The sequence below is a fragment of the Procambarus clarkii genome, chromosome 85 (genome assembly GCF_040958095.1).
Source record: "Procambarus clarkii isolate CNS0578487 chromosome 85, FALCON_Pclarkii_2.0, whole genome shotgun sequence".
NCBI classification, from domain to species: Eukaryota; Metazoa; Arthropoda; class Malacostraca; order Decapoda; family Cambaridae; genus Procambarus; species Procambarus clarkii.
Window position 1 is genome coordinate 19,945,286 of NC_091234.1, and position 19,585 is coordinate 19,964,870.

Here is a 19,585-nt window from a genome sequence, read left to right on the forward strand (position 1 = left end):
GTCTTAACAAATTGTTTATTATTCAATAATAATTTCAACGAGAAAGGTACTTAAAGCGAGACATGAACCCAGCGATAGGTGACGTAAATGGGGATTTCGATGTGGATTTAATATATAACTTATTTAAGAATATTCTAAACAAAGCACAGGAACGTACAAATATATATATTCGATCTATACAAATTGAATAGATCGAATACTAATGACCCAAAGTGGATAACAAATAATTTAAAGAACCTTATAGGTAAAAAGAGAGCTTGGTACAAAAGGATTAAGAATGGGGAAGTCAGGTTAGAACAGGAATTCATACAACTGGTTAGAAATGTTAAAAAAGAGATTAGGAAAGCAAAAAGAAACTATGAAGTTCGCATAGCAGAGCAAGCAAAGTCAAATCCTAAAGGGTTTTTTCAGTTATATCGAACTAAGACTAGGGAAAGGATAGGTCCATTAAAATCTGAGACAGGTCAAATAACGGATAATGACAAGGAGATGAGTAGTATTTTTAACAAATATTTTATAGCTGTATTTACTAAAGAAGACCTTAACAATATGCCTTCAGCCGAACAAGTCTATGTGGGTGGGGATGAGGACAGGTTGACTAGTTTAGCAGTTACCAGGGAGGATGTAATTAACCAATTAGAAAAACTAAAACCAAACAAATCCCCAGGGCCGGATGAAGTGTTTGCCAGGGTGCTTAAAGAATGCAAAGAGGAGCTTTCCGAGCCACTGTCTACCATATTTAATAAATCAATAGAGTCAGGCAGAGTGCCAGAGTCATGGAAGGTAACTAATGTGGTACCAATTTTTAAGAAAGGAGATAGATCACTTGCGTCAAACTATCGGCCAATTAGCCTAACGTCTATTGTGGGAAAGTTACTTGAATCAATAATTGCAAATACAATTCGTCTCCATCTTGAAAAACATAAATTAATAAATGAGTCGCAACATGGTTTTACAAATGGTCGTTCATGTTTAACAAATTTGCTAACTTTTTATTCCAGCATAGTTGAGGAAGTTGATAGTGGTAAGGATTGTGATGTTGTGTACCTTGACTTTAGCAAAGCTTTTGATACAGTGCCACATGAAAGACTAATTAAAAAAATAGCAGCTCATGGTATTGGGGGTGCTATATTAACTTGGATTAGGGCATGGCTATTCCAAAGGAAACAGAGAGTTAGTATAAATGGGGTTAAGTCAGAGTGGGATAATGTTGTTAGTGGAGTACCTCAGGGCTCTGTCCTGGGACCTCTGTTGTTTATAATATATATAAATGATTTAGATTCAGGTTTGAGTAGCAACATTTGCAAATTTGCCGATGATACGAAAATCGGTAGGGAAATTAATTCGGAGGAGGACTCACTATCACTTCAAGTTGATCTAGATAGGGTTTTGAAATGGTCAAATGATTGGCAAATGCAGTTTAACGCTGATAAATGTAAAGTTCTGAGGCTAGGTAATGATGATAGAGTTACAAGATACGAGCTAGATGGTGTTGAGATTGCGAAGTCGGATTGCGAAAGGGATCTGGGAGTTATGATTAGTAAGAATTTAAAACAAAAGGATCAATGCATGAATGTTCGTAATAAGGCGAATAGGACACTGGGATTTATTAATCGAAGCGTTAGTAACAAGACACCTGGTGTGGTTCTTAAGCTATATCTTGCTCTGGTTAGGCCCCATTTAGATTATGCAGTTCAGTTTTGGTCGCTGTATTATAGAATGGATATAAATTCACTTGAACGTGTCCAACGTAGGATGACTAAGTTAATTCCCCAAATTAGAAATCTTTCATATGAAGAAAGATTAACAAAGCTTAAGTTGCATTCACTGGAAAGGCGAAGAGTTAGGGGCGACATGATAGAGGTTTACAAGTTAAACAGTTCTGCAGTTACCTTTGTTCTTATGTTCTTAAAGCCGCATGAGTGATAACAGCCATTGTGGGTGGAGACCCCAGCCTGATAGACTATCGTATTAGCAATAGACAAGGCAGCCTGATAAAATACAATATTGGCAATGGATAACGCAGCCTGATAGAATACAATATTGGCGATAGACAACGTAGCCTGATAGAATACAATATTAACAATAGACAATGTAGCCTGATAGACTACAATATTGGCAATAGACAGAACGGTGGTGAGAAAGAGAGAGCAGCGTAATAGAAGGCTTGCAGGCACATTGTGCGGTTACGCTTGACCATAGTTGAGAGTGTAATACTTCCCGTGAATTGTGAGGCGACTGTAGTTCTTAACTGCCCTTGGTGATGGGTTGGTGAAGCAGCAGCAGTGTGGGGCGGGTGAAGCAGCAGCAGTGTGGGGCGGGTGAAGCAGCAGCAGCAGCAGTGTGGGGCGGGTGAAGCAGCAGCAGTGTGGGGCGGGTGAAGCAGCAGCAGTGTGGGGCGGGTGAAGCAGCAGCAGTGTGGGGGCGGGTGAAGCAGCAGCAGTGTGGGGGCGGGTGAAGCAGCAGCAGTGTGGGGGCGGGTGAAGCAGCAGCAGTGTGGGGCGGGTGAAGCAGCAGCAGTGTGGGGCGGGTGAAGCAGCAGCAGTGTGGGGCGGGTGAAGCAGCAGCAGTGTGGGGCGGGTGAAGCAGCAGCAGTGTGGGGCGGGTGAAGCAGCAGCAGCAGCAGTGTGGGGCGGGTGAAGCAGCAGCAGCAGCAGTGTGGGGCGGGTGAAGCAGCAGCAGCAGCAGTGTGGGGCGGGTGAAGCAGCAGCAGCAGCAGTGTGGGGCGGGTGAAGCAGCAGCAGCAGCAGTGTGGGGCGGGTGAAGCAGCAGCAGCAGCAGTGTGGGGCGGGTGAAGCAGCAGCAGCAGCAGTGTGGGGCGGGTGAAGCAGCAGCAGCAGCAGTGTGGGGCGGGTGAAGCAGCAGCAGCAGCAGTGTGGGGCGGGTGAAGCAGCAGCAGCAGCAGTGTGGGGCGGGTGAAGCAGCAGCAGCAGCAGTGTGGGGCGGGTGAAGCAGCAGCAGTGCAGCAGCAGCAGTGTGGGGCGGGTGAAGCAGCAGCAGCAGTGTGGGGGCGGGTGAAGCAGCAGCAGCAGTGTGGGGTGGGTGAAGCAGCAGCAGTGTGGGGCGGGTGAAGCAGCAGCAGTGTGGGGCGGGTGAAGCAGCAGCAGTGTGGGGCGGGTGAAGCAGCAGCAGTGTGGGGCGGGTGAAGCAGCAGCAGTGCAGCAGCAGCAGTGTGGGGCGGGTGAAGCAGCAGCAGCAGTGTGGGGGCGGGTGAAGCAGCAGCAGCAGTGTGGGGTGGGTGAAGCAGCAGCAGTGTGGGGCGGGTGAAGCAGCAGCAGTGTGGGGCGGGTGAAGCAGCAGCAGTGTGGGGCGGGTGAAGCAGCAGCAGTGTGGGGCGGGTGAAGCAGCAGCAGTGTGGGGCGGGTGAAGCAGCAGCAGCAGTGTGGGGCGGGTGAAGCAGCAGCAGCAGTGTGGGGCGGGTGAAGCAGCAGCAGCAGCAGCAGTGTGGGGCGGGTGAAGCAGCAGCAGCAGTGTGAGGCGGGTGAAGCAGCAGCAGCAGCAGTGTGAGGCGGGTGAAGCAGCAGCAGCAGCAGCGTGGGGCGGGTGAAGCAGCAGCAGCAGCAGTGTGGGGCGGGTGAAGCAGCAGCAGCAGTGTGGGGCGGGTGAAGCAGCAGCAGCAGCAGTGTGGGGCGGGTGAAGCAGCAGCAGCAGCAGTGTGGGGCGGGTGAAGCAGCAGCAGCAGTGTGGGGCGGGTGAAGCAGCAGCAGCAGTGTGGGGCGGGTGAAGCAGCAGCAGCAGTGTGGGGCGGGTGAAGTAGCAGCAGCAGTGTGGGGCGGGTGAAGCAGCAGCAGCAGCAGTGTGGGGCGGGTGAAGCAGCAGCAGTGTGGGGCGGGTGAAGCAGCAGTGTGGGGCGGGTGAAGCAGCAGCAGCAGTGTGGGGCGGGTGAAGCAGCAGCAGCAGTGTGGGGCGGGTGAAGCAGCAGCAGCAGTGTGGGGCGGGTGAAGCAGCAGCAGCAGCAGTGTGGGGCGGGTGAAGCAGCAGCAGCAGCAGTGTGGGGCGGGTGAAGCAGCAGCAGCAGTGTGGGGCGGGTGAAGCAGCAGCAGTGTGGGGCGGGTGAAGCAGCAGCAGCGTGGGGCGGGTGAAGCAGCAGCAGCAGTGTGGGGCGGGTGAAGCAGCAGCAGCGTGGGGCGGGTGAAGCAGCAGCAGCAGTGTGGGGCGGGTGAAGCAGCAGCAGTGTGGGGCGGGTGAAGCAGCAGCAGCGTGGGGCGGGTGAAGCAGCAGCAGTGTGGGGCGGGTGAAGCAGCAGCAGCAGTGTGGGGCGGGTGAAGCAGCAGCAGCAGTGTGGGGCGGGTGAAGCAGCAGCAGCGTGGGGCGGGTGAAGCAGCAGCAGCAGTGTGGGGCGGGTGAAGCAGCAGCAGTGTGGGGCGGGTGAAGCAGCAGCAGCGTGGGGCGGGTGAAGCAGCAGCAGTGTGGGGCGGGTGAAGCAGCAGCAGCGTGGGGCGGGTGAAGCAGCAGCAGCAGCAGTGTGGGGCGGGTGAAGCAGCAGCAGTGTGGGGCGGGTGAAGCAGCAGCAGCAGTGTGGGGCGGGTGAAGCAGCAGCAGCAGTGTGGGGTGGGTGAAGCAGCAGCAGTGTGGGGCGGGTGAAGCAGCAGTGTGGGGCGGGTGAAGCAGCAGCAGCAGTGTGGGGCGGGTGAAGCAGCAGCAGTGTGGGGTGGGTGAAGCAGCAGCAGTGTGGGGCGGGTGAAGCAGCAGCAGTGTGGGGCGGGTGAAGCAGCAGCAGCAGTGTGGGGGCGGGTGAAGCAGCAGCAGCAGTGTGGGGTGGGTGAAGCAGCAGCAGTGTGGGGCGGGTGAAGCAGCAGCAGCAGCAGTGTGGGGTGGGTGAAGCAGCAGCAGTGTGGGGCGGGTGAAGCAGCAGCAGTGTGGGGGCGGGTGAAGCAGCAGCAGTGTGGGGCGGGTGAAGCAGCAGCAGCAGTGTGGGGGCGGGTGAAGCAGCAGCAGCAGCAGTGTGGGGCGGGTGAAGCAGCAGCAGCAGCAGCAGTGTGGGGCGGGTGAAGCAGCAGCAGTGTGGGGGCGGGTGAAGCAGCAGCAGTGTGGGGCGGGTGAAGCAGCAGCAGCAGTGTGGGGCGGGTGAAGCAGCAGCAGCAGTGTGGGGTGGGTGAAGCAGCAGCAGCAGCAGTGTGGGGCGGGTGAAGCAGCAGTGTGGGGCGGGTGAAGCAGCAGCAGCAGTGTGGGGCGGGTGAAGCAGCAGCAGCAGCAGCAGCAGTGTGGGGCGGGTGAAGCAGCAGCAGCAGTGTGGGGCGGGTGAAGCAGCAGCAGCAGTGTGGGGCGAGTGAAGCAGCAGCAGCAGTGTGGGGCGGGTGAAGCAGCAGCAGTGTGGGGCGGGTGAAGCAGCAGCAGCAGCAGTGTGGGGCGGGTGAAGCAGCAGCAGCAGTGTGGGGCGGGTGAAGCAGCAGCAGTGTGGGGCGGGTGAAGCAGCAGCAGTGTGGGGCGGGTGAAGCAGCAGCAGCAGCAGTGTGGGGCGGGTGAAGCAGCAGCAGCAGTGTGGGGCGGGTGAAGCAGCAGCAGCAGTGTGGGGCGGGTGAAGCAGCAGCAGCAGTGTGGGGCGGGTGAAGCAGCAGCAGCAGTGTGGGGCGGGTGAAGCAGCAGCAGCAGCAGTGTGGGGCGGGTGAAGCAGCAGCAGCAGTGTGGGGCGGGTGAAGCAGCAGCAGCAGTGTGGGGCGGGTGAAGCAGCAGCAGTGTGGGGCGGGTGAAGCAGCAGCAGTGTGGGGCGGGTGAAGCAGCAGCAGTGTGGGGCGGGTGAAGCAGCAGCAGCAGTGTGGGGCGGGTGAAGCAGCAGCAGCAGTGTGGGGCGGGTGAAGCAGCAGCAGTGTGGGGCGGGTGAAGCAGCAGCAGCAGTGTGGGGCGGGTGAAGCAGCAGCAGCAGCAGCAGTGTGGGGCGGGTGAAGCAGCAGCAGCAGTGTGGGGCGGGTGAAGCAGCAGCAGCAGTGTGGGGCGAGTGAAGCAGCAGCAGCAGTGTGGGGCGGGTGAAGCAGCAGCAGTGTGGGGCGGGTGAAGCAGCAGCAGCAGCAGTGTGGGGCGGGTGAAGCAGCAGCAGCGTGGGGCGGGTGAAGCAGCAGCAGCAGCAGTGTGGGGCGGGTGAAGCAGCAGCAGCAGTGTGGGGCGAGTGAAGCAGCAGCAGCAGCAGTGTGGGGCGGGTGAAGCAGCAGCAGTGTGGGGCGGGTGAAGCAGCAGCAGCAGTGTGGGGCGGGTGAAGCAGCAGCAGCAGTGTGGGGCGAGTGAAGCAGCAGCAGCAGCAGTGTGGGGCGGGTGAAGCAGCAGCAGCAGCAGTAACCCACCAAGATCAATCCGTGACACCTGGTCCACCCCATGTTTACCATCCCAGGGTCCGGAGCAGCCCACCCACAGGACCTCCCACCCACAGGGCCGCCCACCCACAGCACCGCCCACCCTCAGCGCCTCCCACAGCGCCCATGGCACCGCCCACAACACCCGCGCTAAATGCTATTGATGCGATAAATAATAAAGCCGCTTGCCGCAGTGATAAGAGTGAGCGCCTGGGGCCGCCCCAGCGTGAGCTGCGCCCGGGCCCTATCACGCCCCTCTGGACTCACCTTCTGCAGGCTAGACCTCCGCTCCGGCGTCCTCTAGCCCTCGTCAGCAGTCCGCGGCGGCGCTATCCCACGCCACACAAGCCTTCAGGTTACAATATTCTCGACACAACGCTCCGCCACACCCTCCCGCGCCACAGCCTCTCATCAAACTGAGTGACGTCAGGGAGGTGCTCGCTTGGTTTCCATTTTGCTCCAATAGATGGCGGCACCTGCTGTAGAAAACGAGCCAGAGTTGATGGAAAATGGGATTGTTAGGGGGGGTTCAAATAGAGGTAAATATGTACGGGCTTTCCGGTGCATTTTCCTGATGGCCTCGTAGCATCTGAATGTTACCGGTGTATAATTCACATCTATCGCCACGATGTACAGCAGTTACAGCCTCGTTCCAGTGCCGGGTAAGGCCACTACGGGCTCACCATAGCCCGTGCTACTTGGAACGTTTAGTTCCCAGTAGCCGAATCTTAAACACGATATAACTAGAACAAGACAGACTCTGAAAGTGTCAACATTACCTTCCTCTGTGACGGAGCCGACTACGACGCTACTCCGGAGCAAAGACATGAACGGAAAGGAACGTACAACAACTAGTATCTTGAAGAAAAGAAACCGGAGGAGTCGGAGCAGCCGAAGCTCTGGGGTTAGATTCACGAAAGCACTTACGTAAACACTTACGAACCTGTACATCTTTTCTCAATCTTTGGCGGCTTTGTTTACAATTATTAAACAGTTAATGAGCTCGGAAGCACCAGGAGGCTGTTTATAACAATAACAACAGTTGATTGGCAAGTTTTCATGCTTGTAAACTGTTTAATAAATGTAACGAAAGCCGTCAAAGATTGAGGAAAGATGTACACGTTCGTAAGTGCTTGCGTAACTGCTTTCATGAATCTGGCTCCTGGAACGTTGAAGCAGAGACACGGCCACTGCAGCATCCGGACCTCGTCGACTCTGAATTCCACGAAAAGTACGACAAAACATCCAGTCACTCAACAGCAATAAGAGGACAGAAGACCATGCAAGCACTACAGAACTTCCTGCCAAACATCAGTTGCAAGACACAATTATTGGGCAAGACACAATTGGGGCTATTTAACACAAGGGACACACGCACAAGGGGACACAGGTGGAAACTGAGCGCCCAAATGAGCCACAGAGATATTAGAAAGAACTTTTTCAGTGTCAGAGTGGTTGACAAATGGAATGCATTAGGAAGTGATGTGGTGGAGGCTGACTCCATACACAGTTTCAAGTGTAGATATGATAGAGCCCAATAGGCTCAGGAATCTGTACACCTGTTGATTGACAGTTGAGAGGCGGGACCAAAGAGCCAGAGCTCAACCCCCGGAAATACAACTAGGTGAGTACAAAGCCAACCAGTCAAGCTCACAGCACTATCAGCACCTACACCTCGAGTGGTGATATCCCTGGAAACACAAACCGAAACTGTCTCTATTTTCCGCTTGTTACAACTTGTAATAAAGTTGTTGCATCTTGGCTTAACGTGTTTATGACGTATTAGAACGTTGTTACAACTTGCTATATTGGTTGTTATAACTGGTTAGGTGGTGTTAAAACTTGTTCGAACGTTGTACCAACGTCGTAGTTTCGGTGTGTGTTTGGCGGGTTATACAGCCTCAGAGGAGAAAAACGCTATTAGAGATCATTTGTACTTTTCTCTCGGAATCTGTGGAATTCATTGTAATACCCGTTGTCGAGGGGGGGGTGGGGGGAAGGAAGCCTGTGTTTAGGCTTACCGAGGACCCACTTGGGCTTTCCCTAGGATGCAACTAACACCAATTGTCTAACTCTCGGATACTGCTAGGTGAACAGACGCATTAGGTGAAATTAAACGTGCCCAATAGGTTCTGTCTTGCCCGGGAACTGAACCCGGGTCCCTTGGTTAAGTCGAGGACGATCACCACTATTCTACACTTCATTTGTAATAACAATAATTATAATATTGGTAACGAATATTACACAATCAAATACACTGTGCAACAATAGTTAATTACTAGTAAACAATTTCACTAGGTGGAAATGTATATGTTTATCTCTCAGAATGTTTGGTAATGTTTATTGTTTGTGATGTGTGTCTATGTATGTATTAACACGATGTACTGAACGGGGTGAGAATAGCTTGAGCTACCTCATCCCTTTGTGTGTATTTTACCTCAATAAACTTATTTCAATTTCAATTTCACTCAAAAGGGTCAAAACTAGTTGCTTACGAGAGTTGTATACACATATATGCAACAGCTTGCTAGCTGATATAATTCAAAATACAGTAATTCCGTGTATACAGATAAGAAATTAAATAAAATTAGTATAACGAAGTTTGGGTCCGTCCTGGACAGGTTCAGGACCGAAATGTTGTCACTTTCATGTATTATTGTGACTTTCTTTGCACCGTGAATACATTTACAGATACGTTAAAAATCACGTGTCTTAAAATCTGTAGCCAATGTTGCTCCTAACACACGAAGCCTATTGTGACGATAATCTCTTTCAAGAGAGATTGAGCCTGCTCTTCCCTCCAAAGTACGTTACATTAACAGATAATATAGAAGATATATCCAGCAAGTATCTCCAAAACGTTTTGCCCAGAGAACAAAACGTATCCAGCTTTTGAAACAGCCGAACACCAACGCTTTACCGTCACACTATCATATATAAGTAGCCTAATTCAGATCTAATGGTTTGTTCTTTAATTATTTTGCAAGCATGTGCTATCTGCTCCTGGAATGCTTTTTCCCTCTCCTTAGCACATAATATCCCATACACATTCCTAATCTGGGAGTGGCCACGGCTGTAGCTGCTTCCTGTTCAAGTAAGTTTATTGAGAAAAGGAAGTACATCTCATAAATGATAGAGTAGCTTAGGCTATTTCTACCCTCGTCTCTATAAGGTCTCTCAAGGGGCTCACAAACCCATACAGTACACATTAATTAATCATATTATACATTACACATTCCAATAGTAATGGAATATGTAATGTAGAATATGATTCTTGTAAGTTAGATCAATGATTCTACTACGAATCGTCTCTATATCTTATGTTCATCTTCACTTGACAAGGAAATTGAGCGATTTATTCTACAAAGCTTATTCTTACAATTTAAGTGGGCTACATGTGTGTCATTAAAAGAACGCGTTTCACTAAAACACTCTCTAACATCTTCGGAGTCAGACAGGAAGTGAATTGAGAGTGGCAGTGGTAAAGTGAATTTTGGAAAATTATAATATACTTATTAACTTCCTTCTTGAGTGAAGAACATAATACAAAAAAATATTCGTAGCAGAATCTTTGATGTGAACCTGTTGGTTATATTTAATAATTAATAATAATATCAACAGCTATAATATAAATATAAGTAATAATAATAATACTGCAAATATTGATAAAACTAAACTTACAACTGATAATTAAGAATCTAAAGATTAGTTCAACATTCATACCATCAGTCCCAAACTTGGCGCCTGATAGCTGGGTAGACAGCGCTGCGGATTCGTAGTCCTGACGTTCCAGGTTTGATCCCCGGTGGAGGCGGAGACAAATGGGCAGAGTTTCTTTCACCCTGATGCCCCCTGTTACCTAGCAGTAAATAGGTACCTGGGAGTTAGACAGCTGCTACGGGCTGCTTCCTGAGGGGTGCGTAACAAAAAGGAAGCCTGGTCGAGGACAGGGCCGCGGGGACGCTAAGCCCCGAAATCATGTCAAGATAACCTCAAGATAACTGAGAAGCAGAAGACCCAGAATTCCACCATCAGTTAACAATTATGACGAGTGGTGTAGCGGTATGACCCTCGCCTGGCGTTTCGCGAGCTTTATCCTGGGTTCGTATCCTGGCCGGGGAGGATTTACTGGGCACAAATCCTTAACTGTAGCCTCTGTTTAACTCAACAGTAAAATGTGTACTTGGTTAAACGATTTGGCGGGTCGTATTCCAGGGAACATAGGCTTAAGGACCTGCCCGAAACGCTACGCGTACTAGTGGCTGTACAAGAATGTAACAACTCTTGTATAAATAAATAACAAAGTTGTAATGTGCGCAGAGAATGGTATTGACACAGGCGCCTGTCACAGGAGAAGCCTTGCCAGCAGTCACCCAGACCACTGGCAAACTACTCAAGACACCGCGGGAGACAAGCTCAGTCAGCACGTTAGTTTAGTTCATTTATTATGCGCCCCATACCCATCTTGTGGGCGGTAGTGGAAAGGGTTACAGAGGTACATAATGGGCTCAGGAACTGAACCCCGAAATTCATTTAGCTAAGCAAGTTACAGTCTTATAATAAATAATAATAATATTTTATTTAGGAAAAGTACATACATAGATGCAGTTACAAATATTCTGATTTATAGATAGAACTAGTACATAGCTAAAGCCTACTCATAGCGTTTCGGGCAAAAGTTTATTACAAAATGTAATGTATATTATATCAACAATGGAGGTGGAGACCCACGCCAAGTACAGTCTCAGCAACTGACATATGTGGCAGAGTTAGTGTTATAACTGATATGTTTATCCTGCAGCCCGCCCCCGCCCCATCCACTAGGCTACGGTGGAGGAGGCTAACATCCGGGAGGCAGCGTAAGGGGGCAGCAGCGGTTATGTTGTTGATACAGCTACTCCCAACACACACTTGCAAGCAGCACGGTCTATGGTGAGCCCGTAGTGCTTACCTGGCACAGGAGATGTGCTACCGGTGGTTCATGCTTCTGTCGGTTTATCTACCAGCCCGTCCTTCAAACAAACACCCAAAAGTGATTCCATGCACCCGCCAAATCCCAGCTGTTTATGAATGAAAAACGGTTTACACACGACTCACAACTGCTGACGTTCGAACATATCCGGAACAAGTGCTTCACTGACGACTTTTGTTCGAATCACAATGCTGTAAATGCTTCACCCACGTACTACAAATACAAATAATCGCCAACAGAACCTGGGGCCAGATTCACGAAACAGTTACGCAAGCTTGTACGAACGTGTCCATCTTTTCTCAATCTTTGGCGGCTTTGTTTACAATTATTAAACAGTTAATGAGCTCGGAAGCACCAGGAGGCTGTTTATAACAATAACAACAATTGATTGGCAAGTTTTCATGCTTGTAAACTGTTTATTAAATGTAAACAAAGCCGTCAAAGATTGAGGAAAGGTGTACACGTTCGTAAGTACTTGCGTAACTGCTTCGTGAATCTCGCCCCAGGTTCGTAAGTGCTTGCGTAACTGCTTCGTGAATCTGGCCCCTAGACACCTAACCAATGCCTAAATATGCTCAATATGGTAATATAAAATAATATTAATATTTATTTGAAAACATTCCTGGTTTGAATGAACAACATGTTAAAATTGATGAATGCTTCTTTGGGGTCGACCGCTGGATGGAATGGACTTGGCCGGAAGACAGGTTGCTGACCTGAGAGAATGTGAACATCTAAGATACATTAGAAATGTGTGTACCATAGTAAACCCCGCATTGCTTGAGTTAGGAAAATACTATCTGTCAAATATAAATGCTGTTCTTAAAGATTCCCCCATTTTGCACCCGCAAGATAACGTAAGTTTTTAAGGGTTGACAGATGTTAATCTTCTTGTTTGAGGAGCTGTTCACTTGAGATAGTTAAGCAAGTCCCAGCTGTGTCTGGGTACAAGTGACAGGATGAACAACCCAGCGGGTTTTCTTTCTATTGGGGAGTGTTGTACATGCTTCTATGGCGGTGTGTCCACTCACAAGATGAGTGGCGCTGCCCAATACTGTCACTATGGCGGTGTATCCACTCACAGGATGAGTGACGCTGCCCAATACTGTCACTATGGCGGTGTGTCCACTCACAGGATGAGTGGCGCTGCCCAATACTGTCACTATGGCGGTGTGTCCACTCACAGGATGAGTGACGCTGTCCAATACTGTCACTATGGCGGTGTGTCCACTCACGGGATGAGTGACGCTGCCCAATACTGTCACTATGGCGGTGTGTCCACTCACAGGATGGGTGACGCTGCCCAATACTGTCACTATGGTGGTGTGTCCACTCACAGGATGAGTGACGCTGCCCAATACTGTCACTATGGCGGTGTGTCCACTCACAGGATGAGTGGCGCTGCCCAATACTGTCACTATGGCGGTGTGTCCACTCACAGGATGAGTGGCGCTGCCCAATACTGTCACTATGGCGGTGTGTCCACTCACAGGATGAGTGACGCTGCCCAATAAACTCGGCCCTCGGGGCAAAACTTGAACATAAAAGGTGTCGGGAGTATTGGGAGGGCTTGGGCAGGGTACAGAGCCCCGGGCTCAGCCGGCCGGATGTCCGGCTCGGGTTCCCGAAGCTCCACTCTCCCCCACACTCACATCGTTAGAGAATTATCACATCAACATATGTCATTACTGCGTTTGCACAGATTATTTCCCTGATAAAGTTGAGCTTTATGCGGTGTCTTAAATCTTTCTAGACAATGTTTATCATTAATATATGAAGTTCTGTCAGGCGTGAGGCCCGGGGCAGTATTGAGTGTCCCATACAGCAAGACACGGATGTATACACATGTGTATACTAGTATATATACACACAGTTTACTTTAGTCATGGACAATGTCCAGGAATAAAATATACTTGCTGGATCGACAGTAAACTTTAAATTTAAATTTGAATTTGAATTTAAACGCGCTCACCAACGACATACCTAACTGTTTACTGTACTAACTTACAAATTTGTTACTCTTTATGTATACCATTTTCAATGTGATTATAACTACATCATTATTTATTATTATTTATATCACTTCTCCCGTGATTTACACAGAAGAATGCTTAATACTGTCATTAGTGAATTTTGAGACAATGGCGTGATTTGATCCAGAGATTTGGTGGTTCCTAGACATTGTGATTTGATTGCAATGTGATGATGTTTACCGTGTCTTAGTTAGTAGTGTTCTTATTGGTCTTGTCAATGTTGTGTTTTATACTGGTTGATGACTTATAGCAGCACTAGATGGGGGACCCGGTGGTTCCCGGGTCCCCCTCTTCTGCTTATACTGTCTCTCTCTGTTCCTCTCTCCCCAGAGACAGCCGTCACCCCGTCCCCAGATGTGGCATGTGCAGACAAGGCAGGGTCGCTATATACTGTAGAGTGTAGACAATAACTAGCCCTCTCTGGTCGTCCAATAACCCACAGCCGCCGCCACACTCTTGTACCCATAATGCTCCTCCACACCAGTTCCTCCCTGATCCAATATGGCCGCTCTCCTAATCCAATATGGCCGCCCTCCTGATCTAATATGACCATGACCGACATAATTTGGTCCATTAGATCAAGGAGTGGTTATAGTGCCTTATGACGTTAAATGTGAGTATACACAATAACCATGTTTATGTCACAAGATAAATGAACTCCTTAACAGACTATTAAATAAATGGAAGCCCCTTTTATGTGGACAGCTCCTGCTAGCGTAGTAGAATCTAAAACCTTTCAGGAATTGATGACTGTTTCTGTGATAAATTGTATTAAACAAAATTAAAAAAATTAGGCATATGTGTTAACTTGATGTGCGCAATGGTAAGAAATATTTAAATATTTGATGCTACCAACGACTGTCTTTTGTCGCGACTCCTGAAGTTATGTGTATATATAATGTAAACATTATGCGCGCGCATAGGACAAGCAGGATCTAAAACTGGAGACTAACATGTAAACAAAATGAAAAAAAATAGGCGTATGTGTTAACTTGATATGCGCTATCATAAGAAATATTTAAATATTTGATGCTGCCAACGACTGTCTTTTGTCACGACTGCTGAAGTTATGTGTATATATAATGTAAACATTATGTGCGCGCATAGGACAAGCAGGATCTAAAAATGGAGGCTAACATGTAAACATGGCTAAAGAAAGATGTTTTATTAAAATGGTGATAAATGTGGATAGGCTTATTAGTTCCCTAATTTCGGAACTTGCTTTTGTACTCAACATTATTACCAGATTCACAGAAACTTGCACAAATGATGAATCTTAAGACATATTTACTTGCTGACATTTCAAGTTGTTAAAATTAGTAATTTACAAATACAAATTTAAACCACGGATATTGGTCTTTGACAAACACATAGGCCTATATGAATTACACGTAATAAAAGCCCACACAAGATAACCAACATAACACGATACGTATTCCAGCAACAGGGCCAGATTCACGAAGCAGTTACGCAAACACTTACGAACCTCTATATCTTTCCTCAATCTTTGGCGGCTTTGTTTACAATTATTAAACAGTTAATGAGCTCGGAAGCACCAGGAGGCTGTTTATAACAATAACAACAGTTGATTGGCAAGTTTTCATGCTTGTAAACTGTTTAATAAATGTAACCAAACCCGTCAAAGATTGAGGAAAGATGTACACGTTCGTAAGTGCTTGCGTAACTACTTCGTGAATCTGGCCCACGAGAGCTCCATATTTCTGTGAAAGGTTCACTAAGGCGACATCTTTCAGGTGGCGCCCCCATAATAGAATTCGAAATTGCTTGTACTGACACACGATGCAAAATTTCAAATTTTTGAAGAGTCTTCAGTACTCAATAAATCAAACAGGAATAGAACAAAGTAGAAAGTGAGGAAGATATTGTATCTCGGACATGTTACACACACCGTGTAGAACATGGAGCTTTTCGTCAACAAACCCACAATGATCTTGATCAGGGTTCGAACCTAAGCATGGAATGTTCCCAGATGCGTCTCTGTATATATTTATATATTTGATATATCACGTTATTGTGATTCCTCTGTGTATGGTGCTTTTCCTCAGCTGCTCAGACAAGCTGCTATCATGGCTTGGGTCCGCTGCATCAGCGGACAACTGCTGACTATGCTTCCAAGATCACTTGGGCAGCAATATAGATGACTGTGAACCACCTGAGCAGGTGTACAGTCACATACAGGTACTCTCAGCTGGTGCTGTGCTCCAGCAAGTAACATTGGGACGCACAGGGGCACCGCCCCCCTGCCCCCCCCCCCCCGGGTGCACTAATCATGGGATAATTGCTTAACGACCTCCTGTCACTTTCTCAGAATTTAATTGTCTCACGTGAGCCATTATGAGTATGGCTGTTGTCGTCCCGTCTGGCCGGCTCTTCACTCTCCTCTCAACGAGTGACGTACGCACCTCGTAACTGAGGGTTACGACGTCATCCAAGATTAATTACATCTCTTTCATATCTCTATTGGTTGTTTGGTAGTGTTTACTCAACTATTTGTGTCTGCTGGGTCGAGGATTAGCTCTTGGATCCCGCCTGGCTAGCGTCATTTGTTTAAAGCAATGACTCCTGTCCTACTTCTCTGTCAATCGTAACTAGTTTTAAAGCTGTGAATAGTGTTTGCTACCGCAATGTGCCTCTTTATGCAGGCGAGGAGTCACAATAATGTGGCTAAAGTATGCTGACCAGACCACACACTAGAAGGTGAAGGGACGACGACGTTTCGCTCCGTCCTGGACCATTCTCAAGTCGATTGTCGCTAAGGTATGTTGACCAGACCGCACACTAGAAGGTGAAGGGACGACGACGTTTCGCTCCGTCCTGGACCATTCTCAAGTCGACTGTCGCTAAGGTATGTTGACCAGACCACACACTAGAAGGTGAAGGGTCGACGACGTTTCGGTCCGTCCTGGACCATTCTCAAGTCGATTGTCTTGAGAATTCTCACAATCGACTTGAGAATGGTCCAGGACGGACCGAAACGTGGTCGTCCCTTCATTTTCTAGTGTGTGGTCTGGGGCCAGATTCACGAAAGCACTTACGCAAACACTTACGAACCTGTACATCTTTTCTCAATCTTTGAGGGCTTTGTTTCCAATTATTAAACAGTTAATGAGCTCCGACGCACCAGGAGGCTGTTTATAACATTAACAACAGTTGATTGGCAAGTTTTCATGCTTGTAAACTGTTTAATAAATGTAACTAAAGCCGTCAAAGATTGAGGAAAGATGTACACGTTCGTAAGTGCTTGCGCAAGTGCTTTCGTGAATCTGGCCCCAGGTCAACATGTGCCTCTTTACTTCATTCTATTTCTCCACTACTCTCATGCTATAAGAAAACTTCCTAACATGTTTATGACTCATCTGAATTTCCAGCTTCCACCCATATCTTGAGGTTATCTTGAGATGATTTCGGGGCTTTAGTGTCCCCGCGGCCCGGTCCTTGACCAGGCCTCCACCCCCAGGAAGCAGCCCGTGACAGCTGACTAATACCCAGGTACCTATTTTACTGCTAGGTAACAGGGGCATAGGGTGAAAGAAACTCTGCCCATTGTTTCTCGCCGGCGCCCGGAATCGAACCAGGGACCACAGGATCACAAGTCCAGTGTGCTGTCTGCTCGGCCGACCGGCCCATTCTTCTTATTCTGTTGGTAATCCTTGTGAACATTTCGTCTATTTCCACTCTCTGTTATCATATCTCCCCGCTCCCTCATTTTTCTAACGTCGTCAGGTTTAGTTCCTTCAGTCGCTCTTCATTTTCCATCTCATGCAACTCCGAGACAAGCCTCGTCGCAAATTTTTGAGCCTTTTCCAGTTTCTTAATATGTTTCTTTAGGGGGGGCTTCATGATGGGGGCTGCATACTCTAAGACTGGTCTCACGTAGGTAGTGTAAAGCGCTCTGAATGCCTCATTAGCTTTCTGAATAACGGTCTAACCTTTGCTAGCGTAAAGTACGCTGCTGTCGTTATCCAACTTTTATGTGCCCTCAGGAGTTAGATTTGGTGTTACGTCCACTCCCAAGTTCCTTTCTCGAATCGTCACAGAAAGACAGCTGACCCTTTGGTCAGCTGTCACCTCATCCCATTTCTATTACTTTACATTTACTCGTGTTGAACTCCAGTAGCCATTTCTCTGACCATCTCTGCAGCTTGTCCAAGTCCTCTTGGAGTATCCCACAATTTACTTTCTAACCAATTTATTTCTCCTGTATTATGTCAACTGGATGCGTATGTTGCCAGCTGTATGATGTTCCCCCGGCCACCACAAACTATAATGAGAAGTGGTTAAAGAAGTGGTTAGTGGTCTCGCTTCATGCAGGTCGGCGTTCAATCCCCGACCGTCCAAGTGGTTGGGCACCATTCCTGCCTCCCGTCCCATCCCAAATGCTTATCCTGACCCCTTCCCAGCGCTATATAGTCGTAATGGCTTGGCGCTTTCCCCCTAATAGTTCTTTCCTTCCTTCCCCCACCAGAGCTCAGTCCACGGAGAGCTCTCCAACGCTCTCAGATTTTCCACCTATGATGGGTTGAATGTCGTACACATAGTTGATATGTAGGTAGACAGGAGGTTATCTTGAGGTTATCTTGAGATGATTTCGGGGCTTTAGTGTCCCCGCGGCCCGGTCCTCGACCAGGCCTCCACCCCCAGGAAGCAGCCCGTGACAGCTGACTAACTCCCAGGTACCTATTTACTGCTAGGTAACAGGGGCATAGGGTGAAAGAAACTTTGCCCATTTGTTTCTGCCTCGTGCGGGAATCGAACCCGCGCCACAGAATTATGAGTCCTGCGCGCTATCCACCAGGCTACGAGGCCCCTCTGACAGGAAGCACGATGCTTCCTGTCTATCTCGGTGCTTCAATCACCAAGAGTGGACAGCGATATCCATATAACCAAATCATATTTATATTTGTTATGTGTGATAAGGCTCACGACTCTGATGGCAGCTCTTAGTTCTAGAGAGCTCTTGAGGCTATCGACAGCTCATAGCTCTTGGAGAAGCTCTCAAGAGCTGGAATCAGAGCCAAATCTTATCTATCAATAGAGTTTTCTCGTGATTTGATGTTAGATGAAGGATTGAGTCCCGGTCGGCCTGACTGCTATCTTGAGGTTATCTTGAGATGATTTCGGGGCTTAGTGTCCCCGCGGCCCGGTCCTCCACCCCCAGGAAGCAGGCCGTGACAGCTGACTAACTCCCAGGTACCTATTTTACTGCTAGGTAACAGGAGCATCAGGGTGAAAGAAACTCTGCCCATTGTCTCTCGCCGGCGCCCGGAATCGAACCCAGGACCACAGGATCACGCTTACGTGTCCAGTGCGCTCATCCACCGGCTCCCCTATTACCACAAACATTACTTCACACCTCAATAACAACAAGTTTCTTATCCATTTAATATATTAACTACTACAATATTATATTTAAGACACTTTACAAACTCAGTTTCCTGAAGTTAATTCGCGGTTGTGGCAAGATATCACGCCTGTTATCAGTGACCGCTGCATGTTGACGAACTTGATATCTGCTGCGATGCCACGTCTCTCAGTCCTGTTGGCCATGGGGCCAAGATAACATTTCCTCTTGTGTTATACAATATATGAGAGCTGTTCGTAGCTACATTATTTATGTATGAAATTACAGTTCGCTGTATTTGCCTTGTACGGATTAGTAATTTAGAGGTGTTCGGATTATTAGACATTGCACGCTGCAAGTCTGTTAATACGGGCCGTATAAAAAAAACTTATTGCAACTTATTAATAAAAAATACAACTCACTCGAATGTAATCCAGGGGTCAGATTCACGAAAGAACTTACGCAAGCACTTGCGAACCTATACATCTTTTCTCAATCTTTGGCGGCTTTGTTTACAATTATTAAACAGTTAATGAGCTCGGAAGCACCAGGAGGCTGTTTATAACAATAACAACAGTTGATTGGCAAGTTTTCATGCTTGTAAACTGTTTAATAAATGTAACCAAAGCCGTCAAAGATTGAGAAAAGATGTACACGTTCGTAAGTGCTTGCGTAACTGCTTTCGCCAGATGATTACGCTAGAGACAGTCTTTAGTGCGCTAATCCATTGTATCCGGCACCTGTATGTCTTAATAAGCTGTAGCAACACAACTACGGAATATTTGCTAACCAATAAATACATAATTTTGAACTATACCATAAGTAAACAAATGTAAAAGAATGATCATTGTTCTCTATATACGAGAGAATGTATCTTTGTCCAAGGCTGAAACCTATCTATATACGAGAGAATGTAACTTTGCCCAAGGCTGAA

General features: G+C 48.1%; 1 long non-coding RNA gene across 1 annotated transcript in view; it reads right to left on the reverse strand.

Annotated features, from left to right (window-relative positions):
- The window catches only part of LOC138358674 (uncharacterized), a 40,634-nt gene extending 32,576 nt beyond the window's left edge, over positions 1-8,058 (reverse strand). The window contains exons 1-2 of the long non-coding RNA XR_011225521.1: positions 7,064-8,058; positions 6,552-6,763 (exon numbers count right to left, since the gene is read on the reverse strand). This is a non-coding gene — a long non-coding RNA (uncharacterized lncRNA). The remainder of the gene's footprint in view (positions 1-6,551; positions 6,764-7,063) is intronic.
- Between the last annotated feature and the right edge of the window lie 11,527 nt (positions 8,059-19,585).